The 19,768-nt window shown below is 37.3% G+C and overlaps 1 protein-coding gene across 1 annotated transcript in view; it reads left to right on the top strand.

Moving 5' to 3' along the window:
• The first annotated feature begins 2,576 nt into the window (after positions 1-2,576).
• The window catches only part of LOC150094964 (serine/threonine-protein kinase 26-like), a 330,587-nt gene continuing 313,395 nt past the window's right edge, over positions 2,577-19,768 (top strand). Inside the window, exon 1 of the mRNA XM_090411052.1 lies at positions 2,577-2,673. The gene's annotated coding sequence lies outside the window, so the exon portion shown is untranslated. The remainder of the gene's footprint in view (positions 2,674-19,768) is intronic.

Here is a 19,768-nt window from a genome sequence, read left to right as displayed (position 1 = left end):
TATTAAGACCTACATGACAGGCATTGCGAAGAAATTCTTCACAATCACGGATAATCACCCAAATCAGCTAGTTCGACAGGCAGCGGACTACAAGCCCTCAGATCGTTTCAAACATAAAAAACCGAAATCCTCCATCGCAAGATAAAGCTGATACAGCCTCAATGCTTACAGTGAGCGGGTAAATTACCCACAATAATCTCATTACCCACAATCTAAAATCCAGATGAAGGGATAAAGTATCAAGGACTCAGTCCATCAACCAATTAAGTTCAGAGTTGAAAGGAATTAAGAGAGAGAGAGAGAGAGATACCAAGGTGAAATAATGCAGATATCATACACTATCCATATACCAGTAACAAAAAAGTGTGTTGCCCTATTATTAAAATACTCTAGTGCATGGATAAACTGCAAAGAAATACAGTGTAATTTACTTTATTACAAAGTGAAAAAAAAACTATCACTATCTCTGACAGTAGTTCGTTTGGGGGATGTCCTGGATAAAGTCTATTCCGTTCTCTGTTGGGCTTTGTCTGCCGACTTGCAGAGTGGGCCTTTGCCTGCCACTTCGTGAGCTGAGGCTTTGCATGCCGGTGGGATTTGCCTGTGCGGGAATAGCGTTTGGTTTAATGTTATGGATGGAATTAAGAGATAACATAGAGATTTTTTGTTTTATTTTGAGCTATCTGAGAGAGTGCCTTTTTAAGTCACTCATGAGATTTTTGGAATACTGAGGATATTGATCCAATGAAATCCTCAATAAAGATCGGAGTAGTGAATTACAAATAATGAATAGTACATACATACATGTACGTACATACATGTCCGAAGGGAAGTATGCCTTACATTATTGGATACTGAGGTAGTTGATGTGCAGGCAATAGACTCTATGTGTACAAATAGTCTAGTCGAGAAGATACTTCACGTGCCAACTTTATTTACTTATTATTGTTTAGAGGATTGAACAAAAATATAATTCTTGGAAAGTCGCGCCTGACTGTAACTTGTCTATCATACTGAAGCTTAAACTTCACAACATAGTCAGGCAATGCATTCCAGTCACCCACCACTCTCCACATGTAAAAAAATACTTCTCACCTCTTATTCACTTATTCACCCTTTGCAATTTCGAAGGATGACCTCTGGTACTTACCAATTCCTTATTTTCCACTATCTGAAAAATCTCTCTCGTATTCATCTGGTAAATACCTTTCAAGAGCCATGATATCATCCAGAATTCACCTCACAAATTCTTCTTAGTTTTCATTCATTCCTTTTTTTGACATCATCTGGAACTGTTTTCCATCTTATCTATTTCTTAAAAAATATAAACAGGTCTTCTAATCCAATGTTAACAATTTAGGAAAAAACCTAGTTTAATCTTATTTACATAGTCTGCTATAAACTATGTCAACTGTAGGTATACTCTGTTTATCTCTCTATTGCTAGATGAAAAACTGGATCATCCAGAAGTCATCCTTTGTCGATCTCTGGCACGGCCAAGCGGGTTTTTTGTCCCGTAAACTAAAGAAAATCGACCGTAGAACCACATTATTTTAGACATTAAAAATATTGCATTAGGGCTAAGGACCACGAGATGGCGGCACTTGTTGAGGCGTCTCTTCACTGTGGGTTAAATTAGTGATAGTTTTGGGCCAGCTATCTCTGATTGACTACCAGTGGAATTAAACTGCCCACTCAGTCTCCAAAAGTTACATAGGGCTAATCGCCTACTCCCTATAAGGGAATAAAAGGAATAAACTAAAAGTTAACTGATTTTATTTTAATTTTGTATAAATGTATGCTGTACAGTTTAAGAGTTTTTAAATTTTTTCGGTTCGTCAGGGAAAAAAAAAAAAGAAAAAGAAAAATGTTTTGTCCTGGATAACTAATTGTCTAACTATCATTCTGCATATCGAAGTCCAACTTCGATTTCATGATCAAGCTTTTTTCTTTTGTGCACAGCCTTTAGAACAGCATTCCTTTTCTTTCCTTGCAAGCTACAAAATAAAACAGTTTGTCTTGGTAGCTTGGTTAGCAAAGAGCATGAATGGCTTATTGTAAACTGTGCAGGTTGGAATTACTTGTTAAGGTGTTTTCGTAAAAGCCTGGTGCGGCTGTACATGAATCTGTATAGCTTACTGAGTTTATTATTATTATTATTTGACACCTCCAGGGAGTCCAAAGACACATCGAGGGAGAGTGTGCCAACAGCATCGACCAATTTTTTCCTTCCAACTACTAACCGCGCTCAAACTTACTTAACTGAGCCATTAGTAGCAGAGGCTCTAGCAATCGACCAACCTTTGCCGGCAATAAAGCTTGAATTTTCCCTTTTCTGTTTTAATGTGTTAATGTTTATCGTACCTAATATATTGTTATTAATATGTGTGTGTTGTATGTTGTTTAAAGTGATTCTGTATGAAAATGCCAATGATTATATTTATTTAATTTTAGTGCACATATGTTTTGATATCTTAAATTTCCCGCGAAATGGAAAATCTCAAAACCAGAATAATTAGCCTATGGTTAGTTTTAGCAAGTTTGGCTTCTTCCGTTTATTGCTAGTAAATGTGCATGATGAACTGTATTCTTCCGCAGTATAGCGTCAGAGCAACATGGCGGTTTATGTTGTATGGTTTGTTATGAAAATGCCAAGATGTTTCTACCAACGCGGTAAGTGTTGGATATATTTAGAATCAACCGGCATTCTTCAAGGTGTGAAAGTGATTTTTTTTTCTTCTTTGCATTAAATGGGTGTAGAACTGTATATCTGTATAACTATTATTATTATATATAGATTTTTTTTCTTTTTCTTTTTTTTTTTTTTTTTGTATGTTGAGGTGAAATAGAAATCCCTTATTTCTGGTTTCTATTTTATAATTTGTTTTTCGGCGGTACTCAATGAAAGAGTGCGTTTTCACGTATCCTTTTATTTTCGAGGATGTAGATGCTATTTGTTCCTACTTTTAAGCAATGTTTTTATATGATGTTAAATAAAATATAATAAAAATACAAAGTCATTCTCTTATATATTACTTTGATTAAATTATTTGCTATTACTGATCAATACATAACTCATTTTCCGTATTGTTACTGGTAGTTCGCAACAGGTATAAATTCGGCAATTACGTTGAACTTAGCAAGATCACAACAAAATGATGCAAAACATTTGACCATTACCAGTCCAGTTGGACGGCATACCTGTTTCATCGCTGGCACAGAGGCGCGCGCACTGTTTCTCTATCACACGCACGCGTTAAACTCAATAGGAAATTGTTATTGAAGTGCTTTTTAAGCAATTTTTCCATTGATCCATTTTGCGTCGAGTTAGGATGATGACTAAAAAGTTTTTCAGTGTTGACAGTCATCGATTTTTATGTTTTCCAAGTTTGAAAAACAAGCAAAGCATTTCTGTAAACTTTTACTGCAGTTTTATTTTATTTTATTATTTTTCTTACAAATATCAAAGCGTGTTGAGTTAATGATGGTGAAATATCATAATAAACAAGAATTTTTGATAGTATTATATTATATTTCTAGTTTCGAGCATTAAAAAAAAAAGTGCGCCGTTTGCAGGATGTACAAGCACACTTAGTTTAAGACAGAACTCTGCCTTTTCATAAAACACGAAAATTTCAAATAATAAGAAGAAAGAAAATACATAACGTGATTATCAACATAAAGCTTATACAGTTTTTTTTTTGTTGTTGTTGTTCAAAAAAAAGTTTAAATCCTGTTTCTCTATTTCATCAGGCAGCAGAAGCCTTCCTAGGAGGGACTATATATATATGTAGAAAGTATTTTACCTTGGGTATAATAAATGTTAAAGATACCAAGCTGTTTTAAACCTGATTTTTACTCCAATTTCCCAAGTAAGCAAACAGACAAACAAGTCAAGTTTGCTTACTTGGGAAATTGGAGTAAAAATCAGGTTTAAAACAGCTTGGTATCTTGAACATTTATTATACCCAAGGTAAAATAGCTGACCCTCAAAGTAGTGCAAGTCAAGGCAACTCATGGTAAAATCTTGGTATTTCTAGCCTGGCTTCCACTGATGAGACCTCAATAAAGGTCGAAACCGGTATGGGTAGTGGCCCCCTTGCCTTTAATACATAGCATCATACATCTCAAGGAGATGGGCTATGCATTAAGGGTAAATATTAAGAATAGTGATCAGAGCTTATTCTACCTTTACCATGAGTTGCCTTGACTTGCACTACTTTGAGGGGCAGCTAGACTCGCAATACGTGCAGGCGCAAACTTGACTTGTTTGTCTGTTTGCTTTCTTGGGAAATTGGAGTAAAAACCAGGTTTAAAATAGCTTGATATCTTTAACATATATATATATATATATATATATATATATATATATATATATTAGAATTAGTAACTCTTCTGAATGTTTTTTTTTTCATAAAGAATAAAAATTTGTGAAAGATTTATTTCTTGTCAGAAGTAAAGGTAGAAATACTCCACTCTTTTTTTTTTTTCTCCTCTACAAACAAAACTGCTCAATTTAGGATATTACATAATGCTGTGAAGCTAGGGTAGCATTAGGATATCACATAATGGCATATGCCATCACATAATGGCATATGTCATTATGTGATATCCTAATGCCACCCTTAAGGCAGATAGTCTTGAGACGGAATGATTCCTGCATTGTTATTGTATGTCTCCAAGAGTTTTAGTTTTCCCCAGGTGCTGTATGTAGTTATTTTCATTGAATTTGTCACTCATGCCATTGTGTCTGGCATCAGAAAGAGAATGCAATGTTAACACAACTATGATGGATGACTGAAGTCTCTCAGTTGAGAAATTGCAAAGGTAGGTTTTGAATTGCATCAAGGTTGGAAATGAAGGCACTATTTGTTATTTCCATTCATTTAGCTATTTATTATGATTTTTCTAAATTGGTGAATTTGATTATAATCATATAAGTGAATGTTATGTATTTTTAAATTGGATTTATCTGAACCTGTGGAATACCTTATTTCAATCCAATACTATTCAACAATAAGAAATCAAACATAGAACCCATGGAACAAGAGAGAGAGAGAGATTTTTGTAGTTCACTTGCATGCTAAATTATTATTACGCGACACCTTCAAGGAGTCCAAAGGCTCATCACAGCAGGACACTAACTCCACTCCACTATACACATCTCACTGCCTTCCCTGCTACTCCCTCTGACTGCACACAACTTGCCGTTTCCAATACTTAATTCTCCAACTACCATTAATGGCATCTATCACTTACCACCAACAACAATAGTATTTTTTGTCTGTAAATTTTGTGTATTCTCATGGCCGATTTGTCTGTATGTGGGATGACAAATTTGAGTTTCAGAAGAAGAAAAAACCCTGTACCTCCATATGAGATTGGCTAATTCACTTCATTTGAAGGTGAGTTATATAGATTCCTATAAAGAGCCCAAATAAAGATTCCTCTGACTAGAATTGAATTCAGGTCTTTACCAATCAAAAGGTACAATGTCCCATTCTTCCAATTCTGCTATGGAGGAGCTTAAATAAATCAGAGTTCAGATATTTTCCATGAATGGAGAACTTTTTAAAGCATGGCTGAATTAGGTAATCCTAGCTGAGATAGTAGTCCCTTCTTTCAATCTGGTCTACATGTTTGGTAGACTAGGCCATATGGAAAAAATTAGCCACCTTATCTTATCATATTAAAAGTTTCATTAAAGTACATTTACTTGGTTATTGTGATATATGAATGGAAGATGATGAAACACATTTTGTTTTTCATAATCTTCCATATTTAGACCAAAAATCTCTAGTTGCAGCTATTACTGTTTTGGTCTGAAATATATAAAAATATGGCATCTTATGTCTTGAAATATTGCTAAGACACCTGGTCCAGTTAAATTTGATAGCCAGCAAGGCTGTTAGCTAATTATAGCTCTTCTGGTTACTAAATAGCTAGGACACTTTTGGTTACTAGGAAATTAAAAAGAAATTTTGGATCTTCAAGAGACAAGTGTAGTAATTGAGAATTGTTTATAATTTTGGATTAGCATCAAGTTGCATAAAAGCAACTTGTATTTATATGCATGAATCTTGCTTGAATTCTTAGGAATAGTGGAAATGATAAATACGAATTTGGGATTCATAGAATTAATGCAGTTGCCAGCTTAGATGGATATATGTTTTCTAATCAGTTAATAGTGCATCTGCTAATTTTCCTTTGTATAAAATTGTTTAAAAAATGAAAAAAAATAGTATACATGCATTGCTTCATTGTATAAAATAATTTAGGAAACCATTTAAAGATCAAAACTAGATTATTAGGCAGAGATTCCTAATGCAGCATGTAAACAATGGAACTGACTGGAGTTGTCACTTTGCTGACTTGGTGTCACTTTGTAGTGCAATGTGTCTTGTTACATGCATCTGTTTGCATGCTGAACAAATGAGGATAGGCTGGCAATTTGTAACTTGCGGACCAAATTAGTAAAATTAACTGGCAGCTCATTTGGTAAAAGCCACTACCTGTTCACTATAATAGGCTTTAGAATTGAATCCTGTATAAGACATAAGTGTTTGTGAATGCCTGCTTTGCATGGGCATCTGTAGCTCCTTCAGTTTATAAAGCTTGTCTTTCTTTTATTTAAAGAAAAAAATAAGTCTTCTGTATTAGCTGAATCTACATATATGTTATTATGGTACAACATAATCACATATTTGCATTTTGGAGAGTTGTATGGTTATATAAAAGGATCCTGTTGTTTTCAGCCTGCAATCCTGGCAGTCAATGAAAAGTCGGCTACTGGAACAACCTCAACTGAATTTAAGATAATGTATCTTAAGAACTTAAGATGCATCATCAGTGTAAAAAAAAAGCACCAGTATGAAAGAAATGGGGCAAGCAGAGGAATTAGGAAAATACTTGATGCTGCCAAGACCAAGCAGACCAGAATAGGTGAGATTCACATAAATGATGGATTGACTATTGTAATATTCAAACAAAACATGCAGATAAAGCTTCTTTAATGAGACACGTTTAAGCAGAGGTGAGGATGAAATTGGAAAATGAGACTTATTTATGCTTGTTATTTCACTACTGAACATTCAGTTATGGAAGAGGTAGATGTTTTTTTTTTTTTTTTTTTTTGAGACCTTAGGAAGAGAGAGAGACTGAGAGAGTAAAGCTTATGTAATGAAAAAGGAAAAGCTGGTTCTTGTTGGTGTCCTTAAATGTATCCCAGATGTTATAGAAATATTTTGGGAAATCTGTTAGATTGGTTTCTGTTCAGGACATGGACCAGCCACTAATAACAACACCATGTGTAACAAAAATATGCATAAATTGTTTCAAAATAGATACATAAGCTGTCATATTTGTAGATATTAATGATGGAAACTCAAACTTACATGGAAGTAATTTTAATAGATGTAAAATTTTTGTTTGCCTAAGTGTCAAAGACATCCTCAGTATGTTAACAATGGAATACAAAATAAAATGCAAAAAAAAAAATTAATTTTAAAATGTCACTACAGCATAAGTAAGACAGCAGATGGTCATTGAATTCCTAATTGAAAAAAAAAAAGAAAAAAAAATTAATACAAGACAATCAGGAATTTAGAAATGTTTGAAAATAATATTTCCTGTGAAAGTAACAACAGAAGGCCATGAAATCTGTTTAAGTTCAGATGGTGTAGAAAGGTTGGAAGAAAACTAAGAGTTTAGTTTTCTTCCAAAGAACCCTACATGCAGTTAAGATGGCATATTTTTCTAGGCCAGACTGCTCGAGTTCATCACATTGGATGTACGATTTATGTTCCTCGTGACAATTCGCTGCCCATCTGCCAGACTGCCCAAAGTGAGACAAACCACAGGCAAGGGAGCAACTGGAAAGCTGAGTGGAGAAAGCTTGTCTTTAGGTGAGGAAAGGAAGTTAGAAATCTTTCTGAAAGGATGCTACAATATTAAGTGATCTTAAAACTTACTTTCAGAAATTCCTTTAATATACTGGAAGCAGACTGGAAGTGTCTAATTATAGGCCAGTTTGTGTTTCATCAGTAGTTAAGATCTTGGAGAAATTAGTGAGGGACCATATATAGTGTTGGGCAGATGAGGGTAATGTTATCTGTGAGAGTCAACATTGATTTGTTAAGGGGCGCTCTTGCTTTAGTAATATGATTGCCTTTTATAATAAAGTGACATGAGCAGTTGATGAGGGAAAGGCATATACTGCCATTTTTTTTTTTTGATTTTGCAAAGGCATTTGACAGGGTGCCACATGATAAGCTGATATTTAAGTTGCAGTACATGGGTTTAGATGTTGGGTTAGTCAACTGGATTCAGGATATTGGCTATCTGATAGGTAATAAAGAGTTGTGTATGGTGGGGCAATATCAAGGAGGCAGAAGGTTACAAGTGGGGTCCCACAGGGTTCAGTACTGGGACCTGTATTGTTTAACCTTTATATCAATGACATTGTCAATGGATTGCAGGGAGATATTCAGTTGTTTGCAGATGATGTGAAGCTGGGAAGGGTTATTAGTAATAGCGCAGATGTGGCAGCCCTGCAAGAGGATTTGAATAAACTAGACAGATGGGCAAATGATTGGGGGTATCAGTTTAATGTAGCAAAATGTGAAAGTCTTGTTTAAGTTTGGGATACATCAATGGGAGGCTGCTTACTTGATTGGAAGAGCTGTACTGGAGGAAGTAGGAGAGACGAGATCTGGGGATGATCATTGATACAAACTTGAAATTCAGGGAACATATTGCAAAGATGGTGAAGGTAACCCAGACGATTGCTGCAATACTGAGAAGGACACTTACCTGGAGATAAGAGTTATCGGTCCATTGTATATGACCCTAATCAGACCACGTAACGGTCCCAAAACTGAACCCTGCAGGCACATCTCTAGTGACCTTCCTCTTTCAGGATACTGTACCCCCATATACAACTTTCTGATACCTCTCCACAACCATGTTCATCAACACAATGCATCATAAGCAAATGATTAAGAGTAAGTAATTTATGTACAGAAAGGTAGATGATAGGACAGAGCTCCTGACGCATTCCTACATGGTGATGGTGTTTATTCACCATGACTAGCAATGAATGACCAAAATGAAAGCTGGCTAACCCATTTAATGAGGATGGCAGGTCGACTGGAGGATAGTAATTTGCTTAGCAGGGCTCAGTGCTAGATACAATTAGAAGCTTTAGAAATGTCATGAAGTAGCATCATGTGTTTCTGCACACCTTTTCATGGAATGTGTCCACTGTCAGGTGATGTAGGCTGAGTGGTCAGCCATGGATCTGGATTGGCAGATATACACCATTAATATATTAATATTGTACAGTAGGTGGAAGAATTTGAAGGAAGCAAAGTTAGTAGTGCACGGGAGCTTGTTGAGAAACATTTCTTAGGAGTATTGACAAATTGCATATCTCAAGTGAAAAAAGATAAAGCAATTTGGAATAAAATGGATGACTTAGGAAATCAAATAAGATTTGTGGATAAAAAGCAGTTATGAAAGAAAGTTTATCATACAAGTTTCTCCATGGAGTTAGAAGATTCATCTTGTTAGATCCATTATTCACACAGTACCTTTCATACCACATAACTGAAGGTACTCGTGGTGTGAGAGTGTGGGACCTTGTCATTGGTTCAGAGGACATATGCATAAGTAAGGTGTCCTGTTACCTCCAATTGGAGAGAGCGATCATGTGGTATTGACATGGGAGGTTGCAAAATTTGTGGATTTCTCTCTTAAGAAGGGGTATATATGGAACTACAGGTTAGGTAATTATAACAAACATCGGAGCAAGCTTACAATCCCATGGCAGAACATATTGAAGGGGAAAGATGTTAGCAGTACATGGGATAAAATTAGCGGGTATCTGAGGAAGGCAATATTAGAATGTATTCCCATGGTCAGGAAGACAAACAAGGTAGGCATTAGATGGATGAGTAGTAGTATCAGGCTTGATCTGCAAAAAAAAGAAAATGTTATGGAGAACTTACAAGGAGAAAAGCGATCAGTACACCCATGAGCAGTACAAGGCTCAAGCTAGGAAGGTTACCAGCATAGTAAGAAAAGCTAAATCAGATTTCAGATTATGAGAAGATCTTAGCCAAGGAGATCAAGGGTAATCCCAAAGAGTTCTTCCATATGTGGCAAGTAAAAGGAAGAATGACTTTGGAAGGATAACCTTAGTGGGTGCTGATGGTATTGAAGTGACCAATTCAGATATAATAGTAAAGTTACCGAGTGATCACTTTTCAAAAGTCTATCACCCAAGTGAGGATATCTCTGTACCTGTAGCAATAACTAATGTGAGAATTGAAGTCAATAAATCAGAGGTACTTAGTATATTGCAAAATTTAAATGCAATTTAAATTCTGCACACTTGAATAATAACTTAAATAATACACGGCTGTATGGAATATCAGCTCGAGTGTTGCTTGAATGTGCAAAGGAATTGTCACTGCCTCTTACTTGGTTATTTAACTTAAGTTTGAACTCTGGTATGGTCCCTAGGAAAGGGACCATACCAGAGTTTATGGTCCCTTGCATAAAGGTGGCTCTAAGACTGTGGTAGTTAATTACAGACCAATCACTATCTCGGGTGGGGTGGTAAAAGTATTGGAAAAGTTGGTTAAAGACAATTCAAGAATGGTTGGATCAGAATATGATGCTCTATAGGGGCCAGCATGGTTTTGTTAAAGGTCGATCTTGCTTTAGCAATTTATTAACTTTTTATAATAGAATGACATCTGAGTTGGACAAAGGAAATGGTTACACAGTGGTACTTCTGAATTTTGCTAAGGCTTTTGACAATACCCCATGGAATACTGTTGTGCAAATGAGCAGATGGGGGATGGATATTAAACTGGTGATATGGATAAGAGAATGGCTCAGGGAGAGATACCAGAAAGTGGTGTATGGAGGAACAGAGTACAGGATGAGGCAGGTGACCAGTGGTGTGCCTGAAGGCTCAGTGCTTGGGCCATTGTTGTTTAATTTGTACATAAATGATATAGGAAATGGCTTGAAGGGAGATATTCAGTTGTTTGCTGATGATGCAAAGTTGGGTAGCGCAATAAAAAATCAAGCTGATGTTGAGAGTTTGCAGGATGATTTAAATAAGCTGGCAAAATGGGAAAAAGATAATGGATGTCAGTTCAATGTGGAAAAGTATAAAGTTATGCATTTTGGGATTAAAAGATTACCAGCGGTGTACTACATACAATGGAACGGTACTCCAAGAAATTGATGAGGCTAGGGACTTGGGGATGTTGGTGGACAGGGAGATGAAATTCAGAGGACACATTGCTAAGGTGTCCCAGATTGCACATAGGATTACCTGGTTATTGAAGAACATACTAACATTCAGAGATAGAGGTTATTATTCTCTTTTATAAGGTGCTGATACATCCACATTTGAATTACTGGGCTCAATTCTGGTCACCTGGATTCCTTGGGGATGAGGAGATTAACTAAGTTGGTGAGTGATGTAAAAAATGCTCCCTACATTGATAGATTGAGAACTTGTGGATTGCAGAGGTTGGTTGATAGGTGGAGAAGAGGGGATATAATAGAAACATTTGAATTACTAAAAGGTTTTTATAAGATTGATGCAGGGGAAATATTTCAACTGTGTGATAGTGATGGAAGAACAAGAGGTCATCCTTGGAAGTTGAGGAAAAGTGTGGTTAACAAGGGTGTGAAAATGAGTTTTTTTTGCCTGGAGGGTGGTGAATGAGTGGAATGCATTGCCTGACTCAGTTGCGAGTTCTTCGTCTGTAAATGAATTCAAGAAGAGATATGATAGATATTGTTTTGATAGTTTGGATCTCTTTTGATAGTGAGTCTGACTCCACTCCATGGAGATACCCGTAATAATAATAAAACCTTTCGTTAAAGATACGAATCAATTTTATAAGCTAAGTTTTAATCCCTTTTTCCCAAGTAAGCAAACAGACAAGTAAGTCAAGTTTGCACCTGCATGTAGTGCAAGTCTGAGGCAACTCGTGGTAAAGGTGGAGAAGCTCTGATCACTTTCCTTAGTATTTTCCCCTAATGCAAAGCACATCCCCTTGCGGAGATGTATGATGCTATGCATTAAAGGCAAGGGCCACTACCCAGACAGGTTTCGACCTTTATTGAGGTCTCATCAGTGGGAGCCAGATCATAAAAATGCCAAGGATGAAGTAATGCAGAGCTTATAAATTTTACCTAAACAAGTTGCCACAAGGTGCTTTGACCTTATTAAATAAAAATCTCCAGATGAGAGTAAGATGTAGAAAGTTTTTTAACTTGGGTATACTATGTTAAAGATACCAAGCAATTTTATAAGCTAGGTTTTAATCCTTTTTTTCTCAAGTGAGCAAGCAGACAAGTAAGTCAAGTTTGCACCTGCACATAGTGCAAGTCTGAGGCACTGGTGGTAAAGCTAGAGTAAGCTCTGATCACTTTCCTTAGTATTTTCCCCTAATGCAAAGCACATCCCCTTGCAGAGATGTATGATGCTATGCATTAAAATTTTATCTAAACAAGTTGCCACAAGGCAACTTGTGGTTAGGTAAAATTTATAAGCTCTGCATTACTTCACCCTTGGCGTTTTTATGGTCTTCTCCCACTGATGAGACCTCAATAAAGGTCGAAACTGGTCAGTAGTGGCCTTTGCCTTTAATGCATAGCATCATACATCTCTGCAAGGGGATGTGCTTTGCATTAGGGGAAAATACTAAGGAAAGTGATCAGATCTTACTCCACCTTTACCACGAGTTGCCTCAGACTTGCACTATGTGCAGGTGCAAACTTAACTTACTTGTCTGTTTGCTTACTTGGGAAAAAAGGATTAAAACCTAGCTTATAAAATTGCTTGGTATCTTTAACATAGTATACCCAAGTTAAAAAACTTTCTACAATAATACCTTTCCTTAAACTCATTCACTGATAAGCACTTGCAATCATTCCACCCATCCACCAATCTTCATATTCCATAGAAATGTGAAGAGAGAGGTGAAGAACAGTTACATATGAAGTACAAAGCTCAAAGTGCATAGTGTAGTAAGGAGAAAAAAAAAAATTAGGATATGAGCAGAGACTAGCACAGTGATCCAAGGAGAATCCTAAGGAACTTTCTTTTTATGTGGCCAAATAGGAATAGAAATGATTGTACATGAATCACCATGCTGGATGGGTGATCAATGAAAATGATGTAGTGGAGCTGTGTAATGATTACTTTATTAGATAAATTATAATTTTATAATTTAATTATAAAAGGTAAATATAATTAAACTTCCCAGTAAAGTTGCATTATTCCCAGATATAAATAGGGATAGTTGAAGGATCAGAAGTGAATGAAGTCTGTATTTCAAATACTCAGTATCTGAAACTATCCAAAACATTCTGCTCACACTACTAATTTATTACAAGTTTCAATTTCTTTTGCCTGTGAGATTGCCATTAAAAAAAAAAAAAAAATAAATAAATAAAATAAAACTGTACCGAGTGATTAGCTTATCTGTTCTCCAGCCAAAAGGCTGCGGGTTTGAATCCTGCCATGGGTGTTTGTGATTGTCTCTGAAAATACTATTATTATTATTTGTGACACCTCCAAGGAGTCTGAAGACTCATTGCAGGAGGACACCCACTGTACAACTCTCTGTCTCCACTACACCGAACCTCTATATACTACCAATCATCCACATCAATGCCATCTACCACCCACCACCACAACTAGTATTTTTTGTCTGTAAATTGCATGTGTTCTGAAGGGCCGATTTGTCTGTATGTGGGATGAAAAATCCAAGTTTCCAGGAGAAAAAACCCTGCTACCTCCATACGAGATCGGCTAACTGACCTTCGATTGAAAAAAAAGTTCAAATAAAGATTCCTCCCGTTCTGTACTAGTGGTGATAGTGGGCGATAGATGCCATTGGTGTAGTTGGTGGAGACAGTGTTGTAGAGTAGGTGCCCTCCCTCAATAAGTCTTTGGATTCCCAGGAGGTGTAACATAATAATAATAAAATATTTGTCCCAGTATTATTATTATTACAGGCAACTCCAAGAGTCCTTAGACTCATTGAGGGAGGCCCTAAACATCATGCAAGAACAACTATTCAACATCCATACAGTATCTATCATACTTTGCCTTGAACTCATTTACAGTCATGGTACCCACAACAGAATCTGGCAACTTATTCCACTCATTCACCACTCTCCAAGTAAAAAACCTAGTTCTAACACTCTTGCTAACCAAATCTTGTTCAGTTTCCATGGATGGCCCCTTGTCCTCCCACCACCAGTCCTGTTCTGAAAAATATCTTCTGAATCAATCTTATAGAACCATTCAGTAATTTGAATGTCTCAATCCTATCACCCCTTTTCCACCTATCAACCAATTTCTGCAACCCACAAATCTTCAACCTGTTTTCATAGGGTTCATTCCATAGACTGCAATCATCTTGGTCACTCGCCTCTGGATCCTCTCCACCTCCTCCCTATCAAGAAAAAACCCTGGGGCCCAGATCTGGGCACAGTAATCAAGATGGGGTCTTATCAAGGCTCGATACAGAGGAACAATAACTTGCTTGTCTCTGCTTGTCAAAGTATTCTTCAGTAACCAAGTGATTTGATGAGCTGATTTAGCGACTTTTGCAATGTGCCCCCCCCAAACGTTAACTCCCTATCCACCAACACTCCTAAATTCCTGTCCTTGTCAATCTCCTGGAGTACAGTTCCACCAATGTGGTATACTGCTGCTAATCTTTTCATCCCAAAATGCATAACCTTACACTTTGCCACATTAAATTGACATCCATTCTCCTTAGCCCAGTCCTCCAATCTATCCAAATCATCCTGCAAAATTTTGACATGTGCATTTACTATTGCTTTACCAACTTTGCATCATCAGCAAACAAATGAACACTTCCTCTCAGATCCTTTCCTATATCGTTAATGAACAAATTAAATAGTAGTGATCCAAGAACAGAACCCTGCGGCACACCACTAGTCACAGGTCGTCTTTTGGACTCTACCCCTGAATAAACTACTCTCTGATATCTCTCCATCAACCACCCTCCTATCCATCTCACCAACCCTATATCCATCCCCATATGCTACAGTTTACTGATTAGAATTCCATGTGGTATCCTGTCATAGGCCTTAGCAAGGTTCAGCAGTATCACTGTATATGCATTACCAGTTCAGCTGTCACTGTGTTATAAAACGTAAGCAAGTTAGTGAGGCATGATCTACCCTTCACAAAACCATGTTGTTCCCTATACAGTATCCCATTTTCATCTATCCATTCCTGTATTTTTCTCTTGACTACTTTCTCCAAAACCTTGACAGTGACTCCTGATATGCTGATCGGTCGGTAATTTGCAACAGCAGTCTTGGAAACTCCTTTATGCAGTGGAACTATTTTCCCCTCTTCCCACCCCCTCGGGACTAACCTAGACCCAAGACTCAAATTAAACAAAATGGTCAAGGGCACTGACAATTCTTTAGCCGCTTCACGTAAGACTCGAGCTGGTATACTAACTAATCCCATAGATGTATTCACATTAAGGTTTTGTAATATACTATTCAACTCCATTTCATTCACCTCAATTCCTGTATAAGCTATTGGTTCCTTCATTCCTGCAATATCACCACCTGGATGATATACTCTTGCAAAGTGCTCGCTCAGTAATTCCACTATATCAGCTGATTCGGTTACCTCCCTACCATCGGCATTCCTTAAAATCATTCTGCCATATACATTTTTTCTTTTACTTGCAGCATATTGAAAAAACTGTTTGGGATTTTCTTTAGCTTGCGTGGCTAATTTCCTTTCATAATCCGCTTTTGCTTTTCTTACACTCGTTACCTGTCTGGCCTGTGCTTTATACTGTTCATGGGCCTGCAGGTCACCTTTCTCCTTAAATTCCCTCCACAGTTGTTTCTTTTTTTGCAGCTCAAGCTTAATGGTGTTATTCATCCATTTAACCCCTAGTTGATTTACTATCCGGACTCTAGGTATACATTCAGCCATTATCTCCTTCAAACTCTCCTTTACCGCTTCCCTTGCAGTTTTACATGCCAAGGCACTGAACCAAGCAATCTCCTAAGCTTGTCATACTTACCAGTCCGGTAAATCCACATGTACCCTTTCTTAATTGAAAATTCTACACATTTAGCCACCTCCAAGGTGAGAAGACCTTATTATCACTCTCACCAGTTGGTGGCAATGTGTTCATATTCATTACAGCCAAATTGTCAGATGCAATTACTAGGTCAAGCACTCTCGAACCCCTAATATATTCCATTACATGCTGTCTCAGTTAGTTATCCTTTAATAACTGCATAAAATCCAGTTCCTTCCATGTGTCCTCTCCTCCTTCCAATCATTGTTACTCAAGTTGAAATCCCCCATAATAATTACCCTCCTTGCACTCATTGCATCTATTTGTTTATGCATACTATCTCCACCATCCATTCCATCACCTGGTCTATAGCAAAACCCAACTGTATATTTTGTTCCACTAGTCTCAATCTCATGCCAAATAGCCTCAAATGTGCTCTCTTCACTATCCTGCAGTTCAACTTCAATTCTCCTTGGTTGCAGTTCATCAGCTATCATCAATAACACTCCTTCCCCCATTCTTTTCTCTCTGTCCCTCCTGAACGCACTATACCCTTCACATTCTATCCCACTACTATATGTTCTGTCAGCCATATCTTACTAATGCCAATAACCTGTGGCCAGGAAGAGCCAACCAAGGCCCAAAATTCTTCCTTCTTGTTCCTAATACTCCTGGCATTAGTATACATGAAGTGCAGAAGCCTGCTAGTCCCACCCTTATCTTGATGCCTTATACTAACTATCCCATTCTGATTTGCTGTCCTTCATACTAGCTCAGGCATATTATATACATTCTTACACTCAACTGCCTCCCTGATGTCTGCATATCCACTCCCCCCCCCCCCCCAATAGCTCTAGTTTCCCTGATTCTACACATCCACTTTCACTTCATTCAGCAACACTTTTTCCAGTCTCTGCACACCAAATCCATTCAGATGCAAACCATTCATCTTGTATAAGTCCTTTCGCCCATCAAACTCACTCCACACGTCCACAAACTTTACACCACTCCTCCTGCATAAATAACCTGCGCATAAGGTCATTTGCAATTATGGCCCTCCTCAACTCTTCTCTGTCATACTGCGGCAACAGACTCACTATCTTAACTCTCTCACTCTTTTCTTTTGCTACTTCTAGTAATTCCTTCAGGTCCTCCCTCATAGCAAATTTATCACCTTTTAAATCATTTGTTCCTGCCACTACTATAATTTCTTTCACCCTCTGCTTTTGCGTACTAATAGCGTCATTTTCATCCTTAATTTTTGCACCCGGTAAGTACAATTTTATCGAGCTCTCATCTATTACACCTCTTACCGTACAACACTCGCTCCTTCATTTTCCTTTCACTCCCGATCATGCTGTCATTGTTCTTATCACACATTCGCTTCTTTCCGTTAGCTGATGCACTTGGTAAACAATTTTGTAATCGCTCCAGCTGCCGCTTCGCCCTATGTATCACTCCACGCAACTGTGCGATCTCCCAACTAAATCTTCATTTTTTTTATCACTGAAACCATTCGCAAGCTACTTTTACTTTCACTCTCAAATCCGGCACACTTTCCCACCACTATCATTATCAAACCAAACTCCAGCCGCTTTTGGAAAAGCATGCATCCCGCAGACGTTACACTGAACGAACTCCCTTGGGTTAAATTTATTTAACAAAGGCAGCGATGATTTTGACGCCATTGCCTTTCTTCTCATTGGTGCCAAGTGCTACGCTACATATGTATCTTATCAAAATACTACTAGTTTAACACCAATTAAAACAACTTTTTATGCTAAACAGATTAACTCTGCAATAAAAGATAATTCTAGCACAATTATTAACCGACAACGCTATTTTTTTAAAAACTAAATCACTTATCTTTCGCAGCTCTTCAAACGTAGTCCTACTATCAACGCGCCCCTATACCCCTCCAGTATCAAGTATCAACAATACAATAAGTGTAAGCAAACAAAGTTTGTGCAAGGGTGGACCAAGATCTCATCACTTCCTGTCTCAGTATCTCCCATAATGCAAAGCACATCTCCTTCCGGACATGTATACTGCTATGCATCAAGGAAAGGGCCACCACCCAGACTGGTTTCAACACCTATTGAGGTCTCGTCAGTGGGAGGCAGACCCAAACGTTGAGATACCAAGGCAGAAGCAATAGGAGAGGTCATATCCACTTATAAGAGCTGCCAACAGGTGTACCACCCCATCATTGAACTACTCTGGATTTAGAGGAAGATGCTGGAAGTCTATTTTGCACTTGGCTAGACTACAATAAATTTAGTTTAATCCCTTATCCAAGTGTAAGCAAACAAAGTTTGTTCCTGAAAATATCTTCAGGACTGAGGTAAGGTGGTGCAACACCAGGCAACTCCAAGCAAAGGTGGTACATCTGTTGGCAGCTTGTATAGGTGGATATGACCTCTCCTATTGCTTCTGCCTTGGTATCTTTACATTTGGATCTGCCTCCCACTGACGAGACCCCAATAGGGGTTGAAACCCGTCTGGGTGGTGGCCCTTCCCTTGATGCATAGCAGTATACATGTGTGCAAGGAGATGTGTTTTGCATTATTGGAGATACTGAGACAGGGAGTGATGAGAGCTTGGTCCACTTTTGCTCGGAGTTGCCTGGTGTTGCACTACCTTACCTCAGTCCTGAAGATATTTTCAGGTGCAAACTTTGTTTGCTTACACTTGGATAAGAGATTAAACTAAATTTATTGTAGTCTAGCCAAGTGCAAAATAGACTTCCAGTGTGTCAAGTATCCAGTATCAAGGGCAAATCAAATGACTTTCAAATTAAACAACTAGAGCAGAAACTAGTAGATTCAACAATGAAAACACATGACCTGCACATACACGATGTAGAGTGATGTGGTCTAAATACTTCAACAATAGATTTAAAAAAAATTAAATTTAATTAATTCTGAAACTTGTGAAAAAGAACTACTACCCATAAATTCTTTAAAAGGAATTCTTTAAGTCCATCACTTCTATTTAGATTTGGATGATGTAGCAGAGTTTCACAACTTTCTTTATATAAATGTTCTAAGAGATTATTACTTTTATGGAGAATGTTAATTTTCTTCCTAAGGATTTGATGTCTGCTGGTGATAGTTTGTTCCACAAGTCCTTGTAGCATCTTCTGTAAGCTTGCACTGGCAAAGAATTTGAATTGGCAAAGAATTTGCTGGATCAAAGGTGGAGGTTTATCTTTAGCTGAGCCTAGAAAAGTAGAAATCTTAACTAAAAATTCACACGTATGCAACAGTAATTAACTTTTTAATATGTAAATATTTCCTCTTCAGTATCATAAGACACCATCAGTTCAGTTATTAAACAATAGGAATTATTGTACTGATATCTGATAACTATACTGATAATGTCTTATGAAACTTAAGATGAAATATTAAAACGTTAATTACTGTGGCATGCATGTGAATTTTTAGTTATGAATACTCCATAGGTTTCACTATATAAGAAAATAGAAATCTTGTTGATAGGACAGAAGGACACTTGTAGTCCAACAGATCTAAGTTGTTTGGCTATACCTTCAGAGACACCTTCAACATAAAGAATCGTAACACGGATCGCCTCTGTTTCACCATCATGATGCGTGGCAAATGATAGTGCTCTATAACTATCAA

Source organism: Typopeltis vanoorti, chromosome 21, assembly GCF_054136105.1.
Source record: "Typopeltis vanoorti isolate ZY-2024b chromosome 21, IOZ_Tvanoo_1.0, whole genome shotgun sequence".
Classification (NCBI taxonomy): domain Eukaryota; kingdom Metazoa; phylum Arthropoda; class Arachnida; order Uropygi; family Thelyphonidae; genus Typopeltis; species Typopeltis vanoorti.
This window is presented reverse-complemented; position numbering and strand designations above follow the sequence as displayed.